The 26,503-nt window shown below is 35.3% G+C and overlaps 1 protein-coding gene across 1 annotated transcript in view; it reads left to right on the plus strand.

Annotated features, from left to right (window-relative positions):
* The first annotated feature begins 1,340 nt into the window (after positions 1 to 1,340).
* Positions 1,341 to 26,503, plus strand: part of LOC101894460 (uncharacterized) — a 55,508-nt gene continuing 30,345 nt past the window's right edge. Inside the window, exon 1 of the mRNA XM_011297145.3 lies at positions 1,341 to 3,897. The gene's annotated coding sequence lies outside the window, so the exon portion shown is untranslated. The remainder of the gene's footprint in view (positions 3,898 to 26,503) is intronic.

The raw sequence follows: 26,503 nt of genomic DNA on the forward strand, positions 1-26,503 counted from the left end.
GAAGTAAGCAATGGTTATAGCCGTGCGGGGACGACCATGTGCTACCCTACAATACTATAATATATTGGAAAAAATCTTAGATGCAATCCATTTTTTTTCATTTTTTGAAATAATGCCATTCTGTCCTGAAAAAGTTTAACAGTCAAATTTACCATATATTTACGCCCCCCTGTCGTACTGATATGTATTCTAACCAATTTCACACAAACATTGTGTTCCATCTTAAACGCAAAATATTATCCGATGACCAACCAAAATGTCATTTTTAAAACAATAACCTTATATTCTGACCCTAACCCAACCTTCGATAAAACGATTGTACCCCTATTATGCCACAGCCTTGCTCTATCAAGAGTTATGGGGGAACATTCGGTTCATGATCTCAGTGAACATTTAGGCTACCTTTGTAAAAAGGCTACTCGATTCCAGGCACCGGAATTAACTCACGACTCTATTCGACGCACTTCCATCCATCCTTTCACTTCTCTACCTTTTATTATTTTAGACCCAGCAAAGTATATATATTCTTGATCAGTGTAAAATTCTAAGACGATTTAGCCCTGTCCGTCCGTCCGTCTGTTCTAATCACGCTAGAGTCAAAACAAATGAAGATAGGAACCTAAAATTTGGCACAGATCAGTCTTTTGTACCCCCAATATTCGGTATTTTGATGATTTTAACCATATTTTTCAATGAAATTGTCTTAAATTCTACACAAGGAGTTCTTCGTGACTACAATACCCCTTGAAAAAGAATTGCCTATATAGGTCCACGATATCGTATATCCCCACATAGCTGTACCTCCTGATATTCGGTATTTGTTTGATTTTGGCAACATTTAATGGAATTTTCTGAAATTCTATACAAGAAGTTTTCTGTGAGTACCTTACCCCCTGAAAGAGAATTGTCTATATAGGCCCACGATATCGTATAGCCCCCGGATATTGGGTATTTTGGATACCATGACACATATTTTAATGCATTTTAGTACCCTTTAGCTTTGAAACTATGCCGTAGTGTTTTAAGTAATCATATAGACGGGCCCTGGGCGTCCGAATCGATTGTTGTAACAGGTTTTCCATTCTTTTCTTAAAAATAAAATAATGTTTAGCCTATAGTAAGATTTTCCCGATTATATTTATAAATTCCGTTACGTTTTCAATTTGCATCGTAAGTGTGGTGAATACTTCATAACGAGAAAAAAGAAGAGAGTGAGAGCAAAAATATTTCAAAGCTCTCTTCAAATAATCACCAAAGCTCCACATTTGAATTCAATTCAAATGGTGCAAAACTAAGCGTCAAATAGATAGAGCCTGATGAGTATAGTGGCTGCTGTTCGTGCGTTGTGGTCGTTGACGATTTTGGTGCGCTGCGGTGAAAAAAGATTTGCTGCTATTAATTGCTAAATGCTGCTGCTGTTAGTGTGTGTGTACGCGTGGAAAAAAGTGTTGCTAACTTTTGGATGTAATGATATTTTCCCTTCTCCAATTGCCAGTGAATTACAAAAGTTGTGATAAATATTTAAGTGCAATGCAAAAATAGTAAATTCCAATGTAAATTCCAAAAGAAATTAGCGAAACACACACACGCAGGTTGAGCCCAACAGCAAATCATCCAAAAAGAAAAAAAATACATATTCAGTCCTTGTGCTCGTTCTTTTTTGACTTACTACAGTGAAATCTTGTAGGAGTTCAATATTGTATAATATACGGACATACGTCCAAAGAAACGTACCATCATCTGTATAAGCGTTCGTATGTGCATGTGTGCGTCTGTATGTTGAAGTGAAAAAAAAAACAACCAACAAGAAGAAACGAAAGAGGAAATTTCATTTTTGACAAGTCAAGAAAAATTGAGGAAATAAAACAAATATAGTTTCCTTTACTTGTGGTGAGGTGTTAGTGAAAATTCTCAAAAATTTAATACTTCCAATGTAAAAATAATTACTTAGTAAAAGAACAACAACAAAACAACATAACAACGACCAAATAATACGTTTTGTATTTAAATCGAGTTCCCACGAACACTAAAAGTGAAAGTGATTTCCTACGAATGAGAAGGAAACAAATGCGAACAACAAAAATACGACGACGACGAAGAACAAAAGAAACAAGAGAATAAAAAGAAAAAAAAATCAGAATCCGAATCAAACAAAAAAGGAAGCAAATTATGCGCTTGGTAGTTTGTGATGGTCAAAAATAGAAAATAAGTGATATATTAAAGTGTCGCTCCTAAAAATATGCTATGAAATCTTGAACACGCACTTGCAAACTTACAAACCAACAAACACACTCATACACACTTGATGGCCATAACTGAAGAAGAAGAAAACACAAACGGACAATACGCCAGACAAACTGTTTGTTTAGTTTGCTGATGGGTCAGGGTGAGATAAATACAAAGTGAGTGAGCGAGAAAGAGTGTAAAACTACACTGGGAGAGAAAAGCATTTCGGAGAAAAGCAAAAGAGCTTACATCAGTCGCGAGTGTGTGTGATAATAATGATGGTGGATGTATCACTGTGATGCCATTGATTGTATAATGTGCAGAGGGTGCCTGCTGGCGTTTGTATGTATGTATACAAGTGTATGTGTGCCAGTAATGAAGAATATGAATGAAAAAGCATAAATTTGCCACCCACTCTCTTCCCTTCTTCGAATACTCGAACGGCCAGATTGTCGTGGCAGCGCCATAAACGGCTTCCATCATCTAACAGATTGCCTTTGCACATCTCATTCTTCTCTTTGGTGCATGCTCAGCAGTAACTGTGACAGTCACAGCCGCAGCCACAGCAATAACAACTGTGACAATGTCTGCGAGAAGGTGTTGTAGAATCTGTCAAAAACAGCAGGTCTGGTTCTGATGATAATACATTATTGTTATAAATGTGTGTCCGCTGCCAAGTCGCTGCTGCTGCTGCTCCCGCTGCCAACGCATTGCTGTAATACGAAGCGCCATAACGAATTGTGCGAGCATACAACTTAATACCATTTGAGTTCCTTGCTTTCTTTTTTGACATCTGCCTTTTAGCTGCTGTTGCTGTCAGTATTCCTTCCGTCCCCCCCTATAAACATCTTACTGAAACGACAACAACAACAATAACAGTAACAACGGCAACAATCGTAGTAGTAGTAAACATCGAAAGCAACGAGTCCTCGTCGTCGTCGTGTAAAACAAACGCAACTCTTTGTCACAACGTATGTTTGTGTGTATGTGTATAAACAAAAAGGTGGCACTCTGCTCTCTCGTTTGTCCGCTCTGTTCAATGACATAAAAGCTGCCATTGTGAGAGTGGTGTGATGATGGTGAACGGTGGTGTATGATTTGTTTTCCTGTTTTCCTGAGAGAAAACATATGACACACGTGCATTCATTCCTTCGCTTGTGTATATCACTGTATGTGTGTGCGTGTGTTCAGTTCAAAGTTCATCATTTGTGTAAAACAGTTTAAAATTTAAATAACAAAAACAACAACGACATCAATAAATATAACAAAAATATAACAAACATAAGTACATACATATGTACATCCGTGTTCATACAAATACATAAGCCGAGAATTTGTTCATTTGGTTTCAACGCCAACCAAAAAAAAAAAAGAAATAGAAGAAAAAATACCAAAACGGAAACGCAGAAGCAGAAGCAGAGCAGACTTACATTCAACGGCAGCATAGTATATATATAGAGAGAGAACACACACATCCATACAAACCTACATGTATTCGTGACAACGTGTTCCAGTTTACAAGAGAAAATCAGGAAATCACAAAACTCTTTTTTTTTGTATTTTTGTGACTTTTTTCTTTCTGTTGAAAGAAGAAGAGCAATAACAACATAAACGGAGGAGAAGATAAAGATTGCGGAAAAAGGAACAAGAAGAGGCAGTAGTATATAAAAGGTGGGTCAAGTGTAAATTTTGATACAAACATTTGTGCATAAAAGTGGATATACAAACGTGCATACATGTAATACCCAAACATACAGAGTATATTTAACTACACACATACCTATCTACCTACCTACATATGTAGCTGGGTATATAAAGCACATGGTGTCAATTTGCAAAATACATTTTTTTTCACGGAGCACATGCCATCCCTCAAAAAATGAATGTACATACATACATACAAATCAGTGTACATTTATATTCACTAACAAATAATATGACTTTTTAATGGAATTCATTCTATGCCACCGACAAAAAGGTATTTTGGACTGCTTTAATGCAGATTGTCTGTAATTTGTTAAATATTTTAAAACATAAAAGAGAATATTACTCGACCTTTTCATGTATTATTTAATTAGCTTACTAAAGTATTTTAAATGAAACAGATATCTACACATATATGTACGTATGTACATCGCTTCATACCCATACAATAAAAGAGGTAATTTACTTGGAATCCTTTGTCAACATTTGGCGGAAGTCATCTTTGTGGTTAGGAAATTAAGTATATAACTTTTAATGGATGTATATGTACATGCATAGGTATGGTGAGCCATGAAATGGTATGAGTATGCGTGCATATGGCTGTTAAACTGAAGGACTCTCATTCACTCGTCGAAATTCCACTAAAAAGTGAAAGCCCACCATAATCGTAACAACTTCCGCTTCAAAGGAATGAAACTTGAATGAAAGCAACGTCATCATTTGCAAATAGAGATGTTGTAGGTTTGATTTGATTGTTGAATTGTTATTCGGAATCAGACATAATGTCTGACAGATGGGCTATTGATGACTTATTTGGGATTGTGGGTGGGTGCTAAGAAGTGCATTATTTACATATTGCTCATTAATTCCGAGAATATTGAATCTGAAAAAGTTGACTTTCCAGAAAACGAATTTCAATGTTTTCATGGGAAATTATGGCATGGCATTTGAGGGAAACTAAGCATGGAAGCAATGTAGTAGTTGTTGGAAAAAGATCTGCCAATAGAACTTGAGTCGAACCTGGAGAGTTTCTAGTGTATAATTCGCATATGCTAATTTGCAATAAGTTCGAAATATATACTACTTTCCAGAGAACGGCCCTTGTAAGCCATCATCCACACCAAATATGCCTGATGAGCCGCTTAAGCAACGGCGAAACGCGTCGCATACTGGTGAGTGTGTGATAGTGTCTTTCTGGCTTTCCTTTTCACTGCAAATTCCTGATCATTAAGCTCGTCTCGAAAGAGAAAACAAACACATAAATCATAAAACATATGATCTTCGCCTTAACAAGGCATAATTCAAGAAATGTTTCAACGACATAGATCATATACTGCAGGAAGGTGAAGCGGCATCTGTTCTAAAGATATGTGCAAGAACGAAATTGGATTGATTTTCTTTTTCGGACTTTACAAACACTCCTGAATATCATATACACATCGCTAGATAAAATAAATTTTGACACAATATCAATTCTATATTGAATTAATATAAGGTGATTTTTTAGAAGCTATGGGAAAGTAAAAAAATTAAAAAAAACATTCAGACAAATTTATGAAATCTTTAAAAATAATGTAATCAAAACTTGTGAAGATTGGTCCACCTTTAGGCATAGTGCCCTATAATTTTAGGTACATTTGTAATTCAAATGGACTGAAATTTGAAATCTGATGTTTTTAATGGGCACAGGATGCCCTTCAAAATAATAATATTAATATGCGTCCACAATTTGATACAGCTCCCATTGAACCCTACCCCCAATTTTACTGCTTTAAAGTATTTTTACATATTTCTCTATTTATTTTGTTGAAATTTAATATTTATGTTTGGGATAGGGTAACAAATCAATTTGGCTAAAATTTTTCAACACTGAACATATTAATACCCTACATCACAAGTTGGTCAGGGTATTATGTCCTTGTGCATTTGTTTGTAACATGGAGAAGGTAAGGAGATAAACTCATAGTTCATTTTGGTGATCAGAATAGAATCACATTTTGAGTCGATTTATGCATGTCCGTCTGTCTGTCCGTCCGTCCGTCTGTCCATGTATTTTTGTAAACAAATTGCAGGTCGCATTTATTATTCGATTGAGATGAAATTTTCTAAATAACATTTGTTTGCTTCAAGGACGAACCCTATTGAAATTGGTGATAATCGTTTAAATTTAGATATAGCTCCCATATATATCATCATCCGATTTTAGGTTTCTTGTGCACCAAATGCTAATATCAGTCCAAATGGTGTGAATTTTGCTACATCCGACCGAATTCAGTCTACAAGCATGTGCTTCAAATTTGGTGAAAATCGGTTCAGATATAGCTATAGCTCCCATATGTATGTTTCATCCGATTTTGCTGTTTAATTCGTTATATGCACTCCACAAGACTGACATTTAGCACCAGATATCAGATACAACCCAGAAATTCATAGATCAAATTTTATCAAGTTCGATTCAGATTTTGATATAGCTCTCATATATATCTTCATCAGATTTTAGGTTTCTTCGACACCAAATGGCTAATATCAGTCCAAATGATGTGAATTTTGGCACTTCCACCCGAATTTACACAAAAATGATATTTAGTACCAAATATTAGATTCAGCCCAGCAATAAATGAATCAAATTTTATCAAGATCGGATCAGATTTGGATAAAGCTTCCGTATTTATTTTCGTCCGATTTTAGGTTTCTTGTGCACTAAATGACTAGTTTTAGCCCAAAGTGAGTGAAAAGTTGGACTTCCGAGCGAATTAATTCTAGAAGTTAACATTTAAAACTTGGTGAAAATCGGTTCAGATATGGCTATAGCTCCATATATATGTGTTCCATCCGATGTGGTTCCATCCCTCGCTTTCGTAATATACACTCCACAAAAATGATATTTGGTACCAGATATCAGATAATGTCCATTAATACGTGTTTCAAATAATATCAAGATGGGTAAAGTTTTAGATATAGCTTTCATATACATCTCCATCCCATTTGAGGTTTATTATGTATGATTTTGGTACGTTCAACCGAATTCAACCAAGAAGTAAGTACATCAAATTTGGTGAAAATGGGTTAATATAGCTATAACTCCCATATATATGTTTCATCCGATTTTGTGTTTAAATCTGCAACGTTCGGAATATGCACTCTACCATAATCATATTTTGTACCAGATATCTATAGAGCTCAGAAATGCCCAATAAGAACCTTTCTTTTACGAGACCTCTACTAAATATGCATACTGGTGTAGGGTATTATATAGTCGGCCCCGTCCGACTTTTGAGCTTTCCTTACATATTACGAATGTTGGGGACTTAAACACCAACTCGGATGAAATCTATATATGGAGCTATACCTATATCTAAACCGATTTTCTCCGAATTTGATGCACTTGCGTCTAGATTGAATTCGGTCGGATGTGCCAAAATCCAAGTCATTTTGACTGACATTGGCCATTTGGTGCACAATTAACCCGAAATCGGTTGAAGATATATATGGGAATTATATCCAAATCTGATCCGACTATCACCAATTTCAATAGAGATCGTCACTGGGCCAAACAAATATTGTTTGGAAAATTTCATCTAAATCGGATAATAAATTCGACCTGCATTTTGTTTACAAACACACATGGACAGACGAACGGACGGAAAGACGGACTGACATGCACAAAACTACTCAGAAAGTGATTTTATGTAGATCCTCAAAAGTAACTATGGTTCTATCTCGCCTCTTTCTCCATGTTACAAAGCCATAATACCCTTACCACTATGTGGTGTAGGGTATAAAAATGAGCAGGAGCCTACCAAATTGGTCGGTTATCGGTCAATATTTAGCTGGTAAAATAAACCATAGATTTTATATCAAAAAATACGAAAATTTCCACTAAACTGCGAATATTTTTAATCCCGGCGAAATCACAAATAAATTAAAAGGTCACTTCTGACCATTACACTGATGCTGATAGTTAAGATATAGGATATATAGCAAAATAGGTACAATATATATGTGAAAGAAATATATCTTAATTATTCTGCTTATAAGTCAAGAACCGCTGGACTGATTTTCACAATTCTCATCAATTCGTAATGGTCTCTTGCCAGAAAAAGATAATATCTAAGAAAAACGCGTAAACATAAGACAATAAAAAGTGAATACTTTTTGATACATTTTTAAATTTTTTGTTATACTTTTTATCGCATACATGTGTTAAGGGTATTATATACAGGTCGCAATTAACGTCCGATCCTCACGAAATTTTGCATGGGGGTAGGGGTAGGGTCAGAATTAAATCCTATTATTTTTGAAGATGTACATTTAGGGATTTAAATGGACCAAAAAATTAACATGGAATTTAGCATGAGAAGAGAGTTAAGGACAGGAAAGAAGTCTAGCATTTTGGATGATCATTGGATTATATTTAGCTAAAAAATGGACCACAACTTTTGAGTGAAATTGTCAAAAAGCTAAGGGTAACATCTGGGCAGTAATCTATGCCATCATTTTAAAAAACGAAATCGTCTAAAATCGATTTGGACATAAGGGGGCTTTCAACATATTCGAATGTTGTAGGGTATTATATGGTCCGCCCAGCACGACTATAGCCTTTGCTTACTTGTTTTGAGTTACCGACAAAAATCGGTACCTCTCAAATGCAAAATGTTGGTATAAAAAAAAAAAGTAATAAAAGTTGACAACATTGGTATATATCGGTAGACCTTAGCGACTACTTTAATTTCGTCGCTAACTTACAGACAATTTATGATAATTACCGAAGTTATAAGCATCTGAATTTTACGGTTTTTTTTTGCAACTCAAAAAATGAGTTAGAGAATCCCACTACTGAATACAATTTTTTCTTTTGGTGGTCTTGTAATGTCAAAGCGTATGCAAGGGTTTTGTATGTGTATGTATTGTTTTGAATAAATAAAATATTTTAAAATTTTTCAAATTCTCTTGAAATTTCTATTTCAATTCATATTTAAAGCTTTTGAGGAGAATGGATGTTTGTTTTACCACACGGACAAGTTCGGCCTAGAATAAATTCTGAAATTGATTCAGATACAGCCATAACTGAATTACATACTTTTTCCATCCGATCAACTGCTCTAGAGCTGTGATAAGTATTCAATAACGATTGCTGTTGGTATGATTTGCTTCACACAAACACCCAATATAAGCATATACTTTTTACGGGTAGAACTGCTTATTATGAATATTGGTGTAGAGGATCATCGATTTTAGTCCTTTTCTTACTGCTTTGCAACTTTTAAAGCAATTAAACATATACCTGAGAGATAAATATAAATAGCGCAAGTTGGTTATAGCTCATTCTTTTTTATAGGACATACCCTTTTAAAAAAGACGATCTCAACAACAGCTGTAGTCGAAAAAAAAATTCCTCTTATTTCCACTTTTTTACTTGCACATATTGTTGCTTGGCATTGCATCATTGTGTTTGCATGTATGTTTGCACTGCATTGCGAATTACTATTATCCAACTATGATGGTGTATTTTCCCCCACCATCATTCCTTGCAGGTAATTCAGCCAAAATCAGTAAATACTGTCCCAGTTTAGTTCGGTTATTTACACTTTTGCATCAACTGGTGGGATCGTGTAAACCTCGATTTTGGTCGGTGACCTTGTTCTGGCATGGAAATAGGTCAACCCCAGCCAAAGGAAGAACTGTCACATTCTTTTGTTCGGCTCTTTTCGTGATGTCTCCGTTTCAGTTTCGTTTCGATTTCTCAGATATTGTCATTAGTAAATACTGTCACGTAGTGAAAAACACCCACAGCGTATGGACTGGTTGTTCTTCTTGGCCAATCACTGATATAGAATATCCTCGTCATGTTTGCATCACATGTCTGCATTGAAGCTGGGCTACCTAGCGATGTTCATATGCGTGCATATAGATTGTGTGTACAAAATGTGTTTGTGTGGGTCCAATTTTGGTATTTTCTTTTAATAATGTTGTAACTTTTAAATAAAATACATTCAAATATAGTTACATGCATTTGAAATCTTTACTTAAAACTGGAAAATAATCTTCAGCAAAGAATGTGTTATTCCAAGTTTATCATTCCACTACATCCCAATTTGACAAAATATGAATCCAGTGCAATGATGGGATGTATAGGTTATTTTTTCATAACTTCTGAAAAATTCGAAAAATCCTTAATTACGTACAGGGTGAGTTGAAAAAACTGAAACAAAATTCAGACTGCTGTCATTTCTAAGCCACTCGTCCAGTGACAGCTCATTATGTTGTTTACATGCGTACAAAAGCATTTTGGTGAGAATTTTCCAGGAAAAAAGTTATTCAAGCGTGATAGTGTAATTTCTGTATATTTGGCTGGAAAACCACAAGTGACTATGGTTAGAGCACTCCAGCATTTAAATGTGAATAAATGTTTTGTGTCTCGTACAATCGCTCGTTACCGTGATACTGATAGCGTAGCCCGACGTCAAGGAAGTGGCTAAATATTGATCAAGTGCAAAAATGGGATATATAGGTTATTTTTTATAAAGTCAGGAAAATTATTAATTAAAATTATACATACATCTACTATTAAAAGAATTGACACTTTGATGTAAACTTGTTACTTGGCAATACAAGGTGGCGCAAAAGTATTCCTCCAATCAGAAAATGCTACAAATTTTACGATTGGCCCCTAATGTCTTAACTACAAAAAAAAAAAACATCGAAAGTTTACATTTGCGCCACTTTGTACATGACATACTTGATAGAAATTCCGATGTTTTTTGGCTGTAATAAAGGCATAAGGGGCCAATCGTAAAATGTGTAGCATATTCTGAAAGGAGGACTACTTTTGCGACACCTTGCATTCATATGAAATTGCAATGCGATTGTAAATCTCAAGAATTCAAAAATGTCGTTTGGAACACTTTATTATGGTACCGACTAGTTGAAACAGGAGTCATGTGTAGAGAGATTTACAAAAATTTTATAGCACACTTTTAAGCACTCACAACAATTTGGTCTCGTTAAAAATAAATCATTGGACAAAATTCAATCCAATTCAAGATATTTGAGGTCAATGTTATCATGTTAATCCGCCTTTGTTATAAACATTCCGTACTATACAGGGTGAGATAAAAAACTGCAACAAAGTCAAACGCCATAATTTTCAAATTTTTTTTAAAATTTTTTTGAATGAAATCAAAAAATGTCGGAAAAAGAATCAAATTTCAGAATAAGTTTAGATTTGTTTGAATTGGTCACCTTTAGCACGAATTATGGCCTTCTCACGGCCAATGAAACCGAATGTTGCTCTGCGGTATTTTGGCCCATCCCCGGCGAAGCGCCAAAATACTCCAGACACAATAGTCTAATGAATTTGTATCCGGAGATTTTGGTGGCCATTTTGAGCTGGAAATGAAGAAAAACTTATTTATTAAGCTGATTTTGTTACCATTATTGGGTGGCGCGAGCAGAGTGCGATGGTGCTGAGGCCTGTTGGAATATCCAAGGTCTGAGGCCACAATGTTTGCGTGCCCTAGGCTTTAATACACCCTCCAGAATATTTTCGCGATAATATTCGGCATTTATTCTTATATTCTCGATTAATACCAGCGGAGAGCGGCCATCGGCTCTTATGGCGGCCCACACCATCACCATGACCGGCACTTAAGTTCTGGTGGCCAACCGAAGGTGGATATTTTCAGCTGACCTCTTGGCAAGTAAACTCGATAATTTTGTTTGTTTAAAAACTGCTGGACAACGAATGTTTTCTCATCGGAGAAAACCATATTCGGCAGTTCACCACTTTCGGCCAAGCGAAGCAACTCTTTAGCTCTTTTGAGTCTATTTTCTTTCTGTGCCGGTGTAAATTCTTGCACTTTTTGGAATTTCAATGGCTTTATCCCGAGCTCATTTTTCAATATTTGCCGAATGGAATATTGCGATATATTCAGCTAACGAGTCATTTTTCGGCCACTGCGACGCGTGTTTCGATCAAGTCGCAACTTTACTTTTCGAACCATTTCTGCTGATGTTGCCGTTTTCTTCCGTGCACTTCCTTGACGTCGGGCTAAGCTACCAGTATGACGGTAACGAGCGATGGTATGAGACACAAAAGATTTATTTACATTTAAGTGCTGGAGTGCTCTAACGATAGCCACTTGTGGTTTTCCAGCCAAATATAAAGAAATCACACTATCACGCTTGAATTCCATCACGAATAACATTTTTCTGGAAAATTCTCACCAAAATGCTTTTGGTGCTCTGAAGTTCGTTGCAGTTTTTTCATCTCACCCTGTATGTATAGCTCTTAGCATCTCCAAAAAATGTGACATAAGTCCAGATTTTCCTTAATCCTAAACCAATTTTGTCAGAATTTTCTGTAAAGAACATAGCACCTTCAAAAGACTATACTATACTAAACAGTAAGAGGATTATCACTGGGGACCTTAAGTCCAAAGTTGTACCTAATTTGATTGGACATTAGATTCCCAAAAAGAACCGTTAAATGGGATACCAAAACATTGACATTGAAACTATTTAATGACCCATTTTTATACATTTTTATTGAGGGTCTCATACGAAAATTTTTAGATTAAATAGCTCTTATCTTAGACTAAAAAAATTAAATATTTTTTATTTCCGGGAATCTCTTTTATAAAATTCGTTTCCTATACAAAAATAAAACTCAAATATGCACGCAGTCTTCATTTTTCACTCAACGCGCAGAGATGAAAATTCATGCAAACATAACCACAAAAACAACAAAAAACATGCCGCCGCTATCCATTAGGTGAAAAGAACTTGGTGAACATCTGTACATACTTTTAGTGTGGGCGTAAGAAAGCATGAATTCATTTGATTCTTGTGATGAAAAACGTGATTCTTTTTTGAATTACGCTACACGCACACAAACACACACGCAAACAGGCAAATAGTGGCAAAGTCGTTAGACGAGCAGATTATATTTTGTCTAAAAACAAAAATATATTATCCAAAAACAAACAAAACATTTATACGAGTTCAGTCGCGTGAACTGGCTTGGTTCTGAGTGTGAGTGTGCGTGTGAGTGTGTATTGTTGTATGTCATTACGGTAATTTGTGATACGGAGTTGGCACAGGAGTAAGTGTCCTTTTTTCCTCGAAGCAGTGGTGAAAAGCTTTCTCTTGTACATAACCTCTATCGAGAGAGATTATGGAGAGGGAGAGAGAGAGAGCGAGAATGAGAGGTCCACAACGAGAGAGCATAAAGAGACATACTATACAATTGAGGAAAATCAAAATCCCACTCTCTGTTCTGTGTCATTCTCCCGGAAACGGGAAATGCTTACAAACACAACCACTTAACGGGGGCATTTGAGAAATTTATTTTCGTGTGTAGGTTTATTTTTAGTTTATGTTGTTTTGTTTCCTTACAGATACTGTCAATCATAAAAAGAAACAAAAACAACAACAACTAAAACAGCATTTCGAATAAATTTTATGAAACACATATAGTCATTCACTCACACACACACGCACTGACATATCCATAAACACCTTCTTATTGATTTGATTATTGCCATCAACGCTCTCGCATTTAATCAAACATTTGTTTGAGTTGTAAGCTTGTTTGTTGTTTTTGTATGTCTGCTATTGTTTGCAATTAATTTCTGTAGACCGAATGTCTTTGAAAGTTATGATTGGCAATCATTAATTGTTATGAGGGCTATAAGCGTCCTAGGCGGAGTTCTATACGTTGTTGTAAGTTGTTACTTTGTATGTATTAAGTAAGTATGTGCGAATATTTTCACACGTGAATGAAATAAGTATTCAACTTAAATCCTTTCTCTTAGTTATGTTACAACAATAGAAATAATTAGAGTTTAACTAAGAGTCGGAATCTGTTAAAATGTACCTAGGGCATTTAAATAAAATATAAGGTGGACCGACCATGTGATGCCAAACTTTATTCTGTTTATTTACATCAAATTGGTGAAAGAATAAAATAAATTGGATTCGTCCAAAAAGTTGATACCATATCGCTGTAGACCCATATTTTATTATACCCTGTCTGTCCATACAGGTCCATATGAACATTGTGAACATTGGCATCGACTTGAAACATTGCACACGGGTCGAACTCAAATTTGACTATGTTGCTTGGAAATTTTACCCTAAGAAGCATGTGGCAGGCAAAGGATGTGTAGAAACATTGTCATATTTTAAAGAATGAGCATCGCATTATTCCATTTAAACCACAAAGTAACTGTGGAGTACATGGGTGATAATTGACAGGTTAATGTGAAACAACAGGGGTTGAAAGGTGCAACAAAAGTACTTCCGCGGAAGGTAGCGGACTGAAATATATATAAATAATTTTAAGTGACGTGGAGTTCCTCACGCTTTTAGATATTTTACATATTATAAATGGTATATTAAGTTTGTTATTCCACTTGAATTTCTGAAACGATCGTTTGTCTGTGGAAATCACTCTGGATTCTGAACGAAATGAAGCACCTCAAATATATTACACGTCAGTTGGATTTTTATACCCTCCACCATACATAGTATGGAGGGTATATTAAGTTTGTCATTCCGTTCGTAACTCATCGAAATAATAATTTTAGACCCAACAAAGTAAAAATATTTTTGATCAGCGTAAAATTCTAAGACGATTTAGCCCTGTCCGTCTGTTGTGATCATGCTACAGTCAAAATGAATTAAGATAGGAAGCTAAATTTTACACAGATCGGGTTTTTTAATATTTTAACAGAATGTTTAATGGATTTTATTATTTTTTTTTAATTTTCTAATTCATTTCAAATGATGGAGAATATTTAAAGTTCGGCCTGGCCTTACTGCTTTTTTACTTTTTGATATTAATATGCAGCATATATGTTGATGGGTTGCTATAGCTCCCATATACCTCCCGATTAAGGGGAAATTTTTGATTTTAGTCATATTCTTCAAGTATGTTCAAAATGGGCGGAATACATCCTTCCAAAGAAGTGTCCATATTGGTCCAAAGGATGATATATACCCATATTAGACTACGTCTCAACATTCGGTATTCGTATGATTTCGACCGCATTTTTCAATGGATTTTTTTTTCAAAGTTGGATTAGGAGCCATTGGGCAGAATATTGTCCATACAGGTCCACGTTTTCAGATAGCCCCTTTACAACGATTCAGTCGATAATTTGATTATTTGTTAAGCCGAATTATTTCAAATTTGATTTTTAGATTTCGTGGGTACAACCTCCCATGATAGATAATTGTCATCCATTCAAGCCCATGTTTTATTAGAGAATTTTCCGATATATTGATTTGATTATTTAAGTCAATATAATTTTTTTTCAATATAATTGTTTTGTTATGAGTCTAGATTGTTGGTCTCTCGCTCTGATTTTCGGTATTTTGATGATTTTATCAATATTTTTAACTGCAAGGTCCTAATAACAGAAGTAATATGTATACTCGACCATCAGTCTTATGGCTACAGAGGATATATATACCCTGGGTCTCTTGAACGAAATTCGGACATGGATCTAGCGGAGTACGTCCGTCTATGTTGCTGGCTGGTACGCGCTATAACTCTGGAAGAGAGTATCCGATTCGGTTCATACCTGATGTATCGTAATATTTTTACGAAACTTAGATCCAATTCGGTTCACTACTTCTGGTACCTCTCCCACAAAATGTTTTCTCAATGGATCATTCGATTTTGTTTGCAAATCCCAATATTGGTATCTGTGCTAGATCAGGTATGAAAATAGACAATATATATCCTTTCCTTCTCCAGCATATTTCTGCCTCCTTCTGGTTCCTCCCCCACAAAATGTTAACACAAAATGTTACAACAACAAATGTTACAACACTAATAATTATGCCCTACAAAATTATGTAACACCTCGAAATATTGGTTTCCCACATAGGAAAGTATATATGGATCTTCCTATCTCGCCGAGATGAGTCGATCTAGCTATGTATGTCCGTCCGTCTGTCCATGTTAATTTGTAATCAAGCTACAGGTCGCAATTATGAACCGATCCTCACGAAATTGAAAATGGAGGTGGGGTTATGGTCAGAATAGAACAGAGATGATCGCACGATATTTAGGGGTTGAAATGGACCAAAAACTGAAAAATTTCCTGATTTTGTAGTTGCTCTATAGGTCACAATTATGAACCAATCGAAATTTACAGGGAGTTAGAGTTGAGGAGTGGGCAGAAACTTACCAATTTGGGCGGCCATCGGATAATAATTAGCGGTTAAAATAGACCCTAACTTTTATGTAAGATAATAGGAAAATTTCCACTAAACCGCGAATATTTTTAACCCCAGCCAAATCACAAATACATTAAAAGATCACTTCTGACTATTACAGTGATGCTAATAGCCAAGAAATCGGATGTATAGCAAAATAGGTACATATATATGTAAAAGAATTGATCTAATTTATTCTGCTTATAAATCAGCCCAGCGGTTCGGCCGATTTTCACAATTCCCATCAATTCGGAATGGTCTTTTGCCAGAAAAGCAAAAAATCTAAGAAAATCGCGGAAAAATATACCAATAAAAAAGTGAATATTTTTTTTTCCATTTTTTTTAATTTTTTATTGCATGCGATTTTTTCAATTTGACTTACAATTTTGAATTATAAATTTTCTAACTGTTTACACCCTTCAACACTACGTTTTGAGGATATTATATGCATGTCGCAATTATCGTCCAATCCTCACGAAATTTGGCATGGGGGTAGGGTTAGGGTCAGAATTAAAGCCTATTGTTGTTAAGATGTACATTTAGAGGTGGAAATGGACTAAAAAAATTCAGTTTTTTCTAATTTTGTAGTCTATAGGCCACAACTGAAACTAATCGACTCGGAATTTCGCATCGGAAGAGAGTTAAGGACAGGGAAGAAGTCTAGCATTTTGGATGACCATCGGATTATATTTAGCTGTAAAATGGACCACAACTTTCACAATCTTTGCCAAATTCTCCGGGCCAAAAAACTAAGGGTAACCTCTGGGCCGGGCTCTTTGACATTATTTCAAAAATGAAATCTTCCAAAATGAATTTGTATATAAGGGGACTTCGAACATATTGTAGTGTTGTAGGGTATCACATGGTCGGTCCCGCACGACTATAGCCTTTGCTTACTTGTTTTGTATAAACTTTGCAAATCTCAATATTGGTATATGTGGTAGATCATTTATAAAAATTCAATAGCGGCCCTTTCCTCCTAGTAAATCATAATAAGAGGCCGATTGCCTTCAAATTTCTCATATCCCAGTATTTCTACCAACACAAGTTCTGATGTTAATATGGCATATGGCTTACTCCTTCCGGTACCTCCGCCGCATTGCCAGACAAGTCAGCGATTTTCTTCCAACTTCGTGCATTTCAATATTTCAATCAACTATAGATCTAATGTAAAAATGTGATACATTGGGCCACTCTTTCTAGTACCTTTCCCACAAAAAATCAACATTTTGATTAATTCGTACAATATAGGAAATTAGTGTCTGTAGGCTGTAGTACCGATTCCGAACTTACGAATATGAAAATTGAAACAATTCCGCTGAGTAATGCCACAAAAATCATCAAAATACCGAATATAGCGAGGTATCGTTATATGGGGACTATACGAAAACGTGAACCGACATGACCCATTCACGAACTTAACCTGCCTACTGACAAAACACACATGTGTGCAAAATTTTAGCCTTCTGTCTCAATTCGTTCGAAAGATTACAACAGAGAGACAAACGGACAGACAGACTGAGAATATAGAATATACACACTTTGATAGACCCTACAAAGTATTTCGAGGAGTTACAAACGGAATGACAAAGTGAATATACCTCCTTGTATGCAACGAAATATGACAAAAAAAAGTATGTCAAAAAATGTTATAAATTCTTTATATTGGCATATTTGTATGCGATTTTTTAGATTTATACTTTTTCTAGATGCCATTTTGAATTGGTAAGGCTTATCAAAATCATTTCTGCAGTTTTTGAGTTATATGCTGGAAACTTACATCATATAACACATAACTTGATTAACTCAGCTCGGTCTAAGACTAATATTTCAAGGCGTTACAAACTTTTTGGCCCAATCAAACTTATAATACTTCCAATAATTAGTCTTGCCCCATACGCGTTTCTTTCGTGCTTTCATATGCAAACTAACTCTAAAATTTTCTCGATTTTGTTAATAAGGCCATTGTTGTATGTAAAACGCGTTTGTTTTCTAATATAATTTCAATGTTCGAGGACAATGTCATTCTCAAACACCTTTAAGCGTTTTGTTTTTGCGTAAAGCCTGCGGCAAAATGCCCAATTTAAAAAAAGAAAACAATATCTGCATTATTTTAAATCCCATCAGTAGTAGATTTTTTTTATTTCTCATTCTCAATTTTCAGAGAATAATGTTTTTTATCTGACCTGAATTTGGTCACAAAACTAAAACCTGAACACACGACTGGGCACAAAATTAAATATGTTCCCCAAGGCGATTTGCTAAGAATGCATGTCTCAATTTGATTCCTTTGGAAGCGAAAGCAACTTGCTGAACAATAAACGAGGCAAAGAGGCATACTTAGAGTTGTGCTCTAAGTTTCATTTTGCCTTTTGATTTTTCTCAATTGACACATGCACGCACGCACACAGGCAGGCTCAACAAAGACAACAATGTTGCCTTTAAGGCTAAAACGAACACTTGGCCATGGTAAGCAAAAAAATATATATAAATCTACATCACGAAAAAAAGAGATATGAAGTAGCGCATGATTATTCCGTTTACGTATGGGTATTCCCCGGAGTTAAAGTTTCAATCTCATCTGCATAACGAAAAAATGCCAAAATTCAATCGACACACACGTTTCTATGTTTAGCTCTATGGGGTCGCAATAAAATGTAAACATTGCAAAAATAATAAAAATAATATACTAATCGAAACTTCTTTACTTTTAATCTTGATCAGTGTAGATATTCTTTACACGATGACATCGAAAAATGCGCCATCAATCAAACCCTTGTACAACTATAAAATGTGTATACGAAGTCGACTGACTGTGTAGGTCGACTGGCTCAATTGGCATGTTTACTATGCAAAATCATGATGAGGGTCATCTGGAGAAATAGACCAAACTTACATATTCAGGGTGAAATAAAAAAAACTGCAACAAAGTCAAACGCCATAATTTTTAGATTTTTTTTTTAATTTTATTAAATGAAAGCAAAAAATGTCGGAAATAGCATCAAATTTTAGATTAAGTTTAGATTTGTTCGAATTGGTCACCTTTGGCACGAATTATCGTCTTCAAACGGCCAATGAAACCGTCACACGCTGCCCGAATGTTGCTCTGCGGTATTTTGGCCCATTCTCGTCGGAGCGCTTGCTTGAGGTGATCGACACTTTGGTATTTTTTAGTGCCAACCTTGCTTTCCAAAATACTCCAGACACAATAGTCCAACGGATTGGTATCTGGAGATTTATGCGATGGTGCTCGGTCTTGTTAGAATTTCTAAGGTCTACGGCCAAAATGTTTGCGTGCGATTAATACGAGCGGAGAACGGCCATCGGCTGTTATGGCGTCCCACACCATCATCATGGCCGGCGTTTAAGTTCTGGTGGCCAACCGAAGGTGCACATTTTCAGCTGACCTCTTTGGCAAGTAAACACGATCATTTTGTTTGTTTACAAACTGCTGGAAAACGAATGTTTTCTCATCGGAGAAAACCAAATTCGACAGTTTAACAATTTTGGACAAGCGAAGCAACTCTTTAGTTAGTTTTGAGTCTATTTTCTTTGTGTTGCGGTGTAAGTTCTTGCACTTTTGGGAATTTCATTGGTTTTACCCCAAGCTAATTTTTCAATATTTGCCAAATGGAATATTGCGACATGTTCAGCTCACGAGCCATTTTTCGGCCACTGCGAAGCGGATTTCGATCAAGTCGCTTCTTTACTATTCGAACTATTTCTGCTGATGTTGGTGTTTTCTTCCGTCCACTTCCTTGACATCTGGCTACGCTACCAGTATCACGGTAATGAGCGATGGTACGAGGCACAAAAGATTTATTCACATTTAAATGCTGGAGTGCTCTTGTTGTTTTCCAGCCAAATATAAAGAAATCACACTATCACTCGTGAATTTCATCACGAATAACTTTTTTTCTGGAAAATTCTCACCGAAATGCTTTTGTACGCTTTTGTAAGCTGTCACTGGAATAATTTTAACAGCTGTCGGACGAGTTGCTTAGAAATGACAGCAGTCGGAAGTTGGTTGCAGTTTCTTCGTCGTAATGTAATGTGTTTTGAAATAACAAAATGTTGCTAGTGTTTTTTTTTTTTTTTGCCTCTCTTTACAGAGTGAGAAATAATTTGTTATCTTTAAGTTTTCAATTTAAATTTTTCTGTTTTCAAAACAACTTCGTTGGTAAAAATTAATATTTTGATCAGCCCATTCGGGGATATATTTTCATGATTCATTATAAAATAAAAAAATATATATAATTTGACATTTTCAGAAATTTTATATAATTTTGTTGTTATTTGTGTTTAATAATTTCGGACATAACATGCTAACCATCTAAGTTGACCCTTTAAAAAAGGAATACCGATTACCACAAGCTGACATATGCAAACAGTCGTAGAATTTTATGCTGAATAGAAACTCATATCCTGTGTTGGGTCCAAAAATATTATTTCTATGAATTACAAACAGGATGAATTATAAAGATAAACACAAAGAACACACAGATATCCCATGGGATACTCTTTGCCTAGCCTTGCTTAAACGTTAAAAATTGCATATATGTGTAGCTGTGTAATAGAATCAAGTTCGTGGAAAATCAAATTACAGAGGTTCTTAAAAGTACTAAATGCTAAATTACCCTCCAAGGTTATAGCCATTACAAGATAGCGAGTTAAAATGGGATATACAGTACACCTTCTGGTACCTCCTGCACAAAGATCAAAATTTTGAAAAAGATGGGATATATCGGCCCACTTCTTTTATTAAATCCCCCACAATGAGTCAACATTTTAAATAATAATAATAATAAAAATAATAATAATAATAATAATAATAATAATAATAATAATAAAAATAATAATAATAATAACAATAATAATAATAATAACTATTATAAAATGTGAAAAAAATTCCTATTTTACTTCAAATTTCGCACTTCACAATATTTCTACCAACATAATATCAGATATGAAGAACGGATAGAACGAACTTTTCTTTTGATACCTTCCCACAACGGATCAATATTTTAAATAAACAAACAGTCAACTTGAAACAACCTAATACTCCACAAGGTCCACTATAAGAGATATGTCCTTTCTTTCTTGTACCTTCACCACAAGGGGTCAAATTTTTGAATAATTATAACTCTCATAACATGCGAAATATGTCAACGATTTTCTTCAAACCTTGTATATTACAATATTTTTTTCCAACAAGAGATCTGATTTGAATATGCAATTTATGGACCCGCTCCCCCTGGACCTAAACCACTTTTTAACATTATGAATTATTATAACTCTTATACATGCGATATAAATCAGCGATTTACCTTAAAAAATCATGTATATGGGGTATGTTGACTTCCAAAAAAATTAGCACTTTCGAAAAGTATGAACACATTATCCAAACCTGCCACATCCAAAGATTATATCAGACTAAGGTCATAAGCGAAATGGACAATATTATTTCACTCTATCGGTAGCTCTCCTACAGAGGGTCAAAATTTTGAATAATAATAAAACACGTGAAAATATATTCTAATAAACGGATAAAGGCTAAGGGTATCAATCTGTCGGCAAAACCGGCTAATACTCTTTAACTTGTTTTGTTAACTTGTTGGTCCTCCAGAAATTTTTGTTTGCTGAGTCTCGAATTCGCAAACTCTTCGCCGATGTTACTGGCTAATTGGTAATGCTGATATATGCAGAACTCAAAGAGATATAGTTTTTGTGCTTACCTTACCTTACCATAAATAGTTCAAATCATGCTTAATCTTGCTCTGAAATTTAGCGCTGGTATCTGGTGACCCCTTTGCAAATAATTGTCAATGTATTTATACCAGAGTTGGACTAATCTAGTTCGATCGAACGACCTAGTGACTTATGTAGTTCAGTGGACTTCGGTCGTTTGTATGAAAAACTTGCGTATGAGTGATATGAAATATTTGAAATCACTCATACGTTTAGAAACTAGTGTACTGAACTGAAAAGCGTTTTTTTTTTCAAATTGAAGTTTTTTTTTTAATGTTACACGCTTTGAGTTAATGAGCGGTATGTATCAGCCAGTCAGATGTAAACAAATCGTACAAAAATAATGGCTGCCTGTTTTGATTGTTGTTATCAAAAGCGCTGACAAACGAATAATCGTATTAAAGGATTTATTTCAATTCCACAAATATTTGTGTACATTTGTTTTTTTTCCAAATTTGTGTTGTTTGTGTTGTCACACAAATTGACAGATAAAACAGATAAAACGTAAAAAACTTTTCATAGCGGAAAGTGAACAGAATCGTTTATGAAAATGGCTAAGAGAATCTCCATTGCGAACAAATGTAAATATTTTGTGAAATTTGTTCTTTTTTACCAATTCGAATTTAGAAATTACAAATTTACAAATGTCTCGTAGTCGTGGCATAAAGTATTCCATTTTTAAATTATATTCTGTATAATACCGAGTATGTGTATGGTAGGAAATGCTGTTAAGGATGCTTTCCAAAAATGATAATATCAACACACAATTTTGACAATGTAAGCTTAAACGTTTTAATAGGTTGTTCAGCAAATTACGAGAAATATCCACAAGTACCTTCCATGACAATGGGACCCAGTCAGTCATCCATTCATTCATTCTACTAGCATCGCCATTAAATCGTTCAAAATCTCAAGACGACATCGAGTACCTAATGAATTTGTGGTAATGTGCGGAAATCCATGCTTAATATGTATGTATATGTGTGCATCCATGGATGCGCACACACTTTACAAATGCCTACTTAAACCTACGAAAACCCAGAACGTTCGGTTGCATCTCAGATAATGAATTGATATTTTGTATAGGGCACGTTCGAGGAAGTGTCTTTCCAAAGCTAATTTTCCCTTAGTGTTTTCTTTAAGCACTTCTACACTACTTCAGTGTCTCCTCTTCTCCTTTGGAAAACCTAAACAAAAACAAAAAAGAAATGCAACAAAAAGCACCAACAACAGCTACAGCAATAACAACTAGAAGAAGCCACTCTTCAAATGAAAACGTTTAACTCGAACAATATCACAACTTTCACATGACAGGCACTCTTATTTGATGCGTTTACGTCGGCAAGATACAGCATTTGGTTGGTGAATCGAATCGGCTTATTTCAATAGTTTGTAAATGAAAAATTAATAATTTATTTCAATGGATTTTGAAAAGTTATTATGAAGTTGAAACGGGTCAATTTTAATCAATGAGTAAAGTAAGGGAATAATAAGTACACAAATCACAGGCGTAATGCTTAAGAGTTCCATATGCCATTTACCTGATTTAAGACTAACTATCACTCTTATGTTAGACTCATCACTATTCCATATCCATTTTTTCATATCCTTATTACATTAATCAAAGAGGAAAGCTTCCAGGAGGTGTAATCCATATTCCATTTTCAGCATCATTGTTATTAAACATTTTAAATATTGGTATGTGCGAAATTGAGGGTAAACAGACTCTTATTTCGCACTTTATTTAAAATGTCAACATTTTGTGGGAGAGATAATAAAATTAGTGAGTCGATATTGTACATTTCCGAACCCGATCTAAGTTTGATACTAATATCCTGAAACGGATTTCACCCAAAGAGACCTGGTACTTTCCGATTTTATATATTTTCAAGGTTTCTTTCAGTCGTGTGGACGATAATTCACTGGTGTCGCTGTCCAAAAAGTATACCATTTAAGAGAAAACCAGAGGTGAGAGAGCTCTTGTTCTTGGACAGCTCTGTCTTATTTAATTATTCGAATTGCGTAAGAGGCAACCAAATAAAAGATTTTCACTCGGGGACGAAACTTAGTCGTGAGCAGGGATGCTCGAAGAGTGGGTCACTCCTGTTGGAAAAATTATATTAGGAGCAGAATCACTCAAAATGGGGCAAGAGTTTGCTCTAAGGGTGAAAGTGAGTGAAAAAAAATATTTTTTCCTAAATTGTATGTAATAGGAAATCGGTTTTGATGTTGCCAGGTACTGTAGAAGAGGGGGGAAGAGACAGAAAAATAACAAAAATACACATAGAAATACAACAGCAGTGTGACAAAAACTAAAAGACTGCTCGCCAGGAGTAGAATCTGCTCGATTGTATACCTCCACTCAAAAATTAGCAAAATATGCTCACTCATATTCGAAAAATTGAATTTGCTTGATTCCAGGAGCGCACATGCACTCGAATTCGAGTGAGTTTCAATATTTGTACAAGTTTCAGCGATTTTTTCGGAGGTCTGGAAACAACCACAATTGTTTATCAAATTGCCTATAATTAGGTAAAATATCCCAATGTTACCTCAGAATTTAACATGGATCATACATGTATTCGCTTCTCCCGATTCTAGAGGTTTGGTAGTTGTCAGAACCACTTTTATCCCCCAACTATGTATTTTGGGGGATAAAAGTGGTTCTGACATTCAATCATTTTAGACCTAACATTATAAATTACTTTTGACTATAGCGTGATTACAACAGACGGACAGGGCTAAATCGTCTTCTTGATCAGCATAAAATCCTAAGACGATTTAGCCCTGCCGTCCGTCCGTCTGTCCTTCTGTTGTTATCAAGCTATATTCAAAAAAAATTAACACAAGAAGTTAAAATTTTGCACAGATCAGTCTTTTGTCTGCAGGCTGGTCAAGTTGGAAGATGGGCTATATCGGTCCATGAAATCGTACAGACCCCATTCAATAGTAGCCCCGATATTTTTTATTTTGATGATTTCAGCCATATTTTCAATGGAATTGTCTGAAAATCTGCACAAAGAGTTCCTTCTGAGGACTTTACCTATGATGTATTATATTCGATATTCGGTATTTTGAAGATTTATATATATATATATATATATATATATATTTATATCCCCCATATTAAGATACCCCCCGATATTCGGTATTTTGATTATTTTAGCCACATTTTTCAACGGAATTGTCAGAAAATCCACACAAGGAGTTTATTGTTAGTACCTTACCCCCTGAAAAAGAAATGTCTATGCAGGCCCACGATATAGTATATTCTCCATATAACGGTACCCCCGATATTCGGTATTTTGATGATTTTAGCCACATTTTTCAATGGAATTGTCTGAAAATTCTCACAAGAAGTTCTTTGTGAGTACTTTATCCTCTAGAAGAGAATTGTCTATATAGGTCAACGATATCGTACAGCCCCCATATAAAGATTCCCCCCGATATTCGGTATTTTGATGATTTCTGCCAAATTTTTCAATGGAATTGTCTTAAAATCCACAACAGAAGTTCTTTGTGAGTACATTGCTCTGTACCTCTGGAAGAGAATCGTGTATATAGGTCCACGATATCATATATCCCCTACATAATAGTTCCTCCCAAAATTCAGTATTTTGATGAATTTTTGCAACGTTATTCACCGGAATTGTTTCAAATATCGTATATAAAGTTCGGAACAGTTACTACAGCCTAAGACACAAATTACTTATGCAGGACCACGTCTTCGTATAGCCCCCATATAACGGTTTCACTTGAGCGGTATTTTCCGACGGAAATTTTTTGAAAATTTTCAAGTTTCTTCCAAATGGTGGACTGTATAAAAAAATCGGCCCGGTCGAACTTAGCTGCTTTTTTACTTGTTATTATATCACAACTGCGGATGCTTACTTATGCAGGACCACGTCTTCGTATAGCCCCCATATAACGGTTTTCACTTGAGCGGTATTTTCCGACGGAAATTTTTTGAAATTTTTCAAGTTTCTTCCAAATAGTGGACGGTATAAAAAATTCGGCCCGGTCGAACTTAGCTGCTTTTTTACTTGTTATTATATCACAACTGCGGATGCTTACTTCAGATTGATGGATGAGGATATATATTTGTTTTACAAAAAATTATATATATTTAAAAATCTTGCCAGCCTATTACCTTTGTCCCAATACACTGACCGGTCATCGTATTCAACGTTTTCAACACTTCATGTATGCCAACACAAATAAGGTGAAAAAAGAAAGAAAACGAATCCTTTGTTTCGACACATAATGGATGTTTTCACAGCGTATCATTCATGCCTGGCGCTGGCAGCCGCATCCAATGATGGATACTTTTCCGCCTTGAGTTGTCTTTGTTAGCTGGTTATCGCATCCAAAGTTATTAAATTTTCTATGGCTGCTCGCAAAGATGAGCTACTGAGCAAACTTGCCTCCATGGATGGCAAACAGTTGCAACTTGCATTCGGTCATGCATGCATGTGCATGCATTTATTGTACATTAAACCTGCCGACAAACAAACAAAACACACATACCAACATCCACACACACACACAAGTATTCAACACTGCTTAGCTCTGGTATAAATGCCAGCAGTGGAATACC

This window comes from Musca domestica, unplaced genomic scaffold (genome assembly GCF_030504385.1).
Source record: "Musca domestica strain aabys unplaced genomic scaffold, Musca_domestica.polishedcontigs.V.1.1 11, whole genome shotgun sequence".
NCBI lineage: Eukaryota > Metazoa > Arthropoda > Insecta > Diptera > Muscidae > Musca > Musca domestica.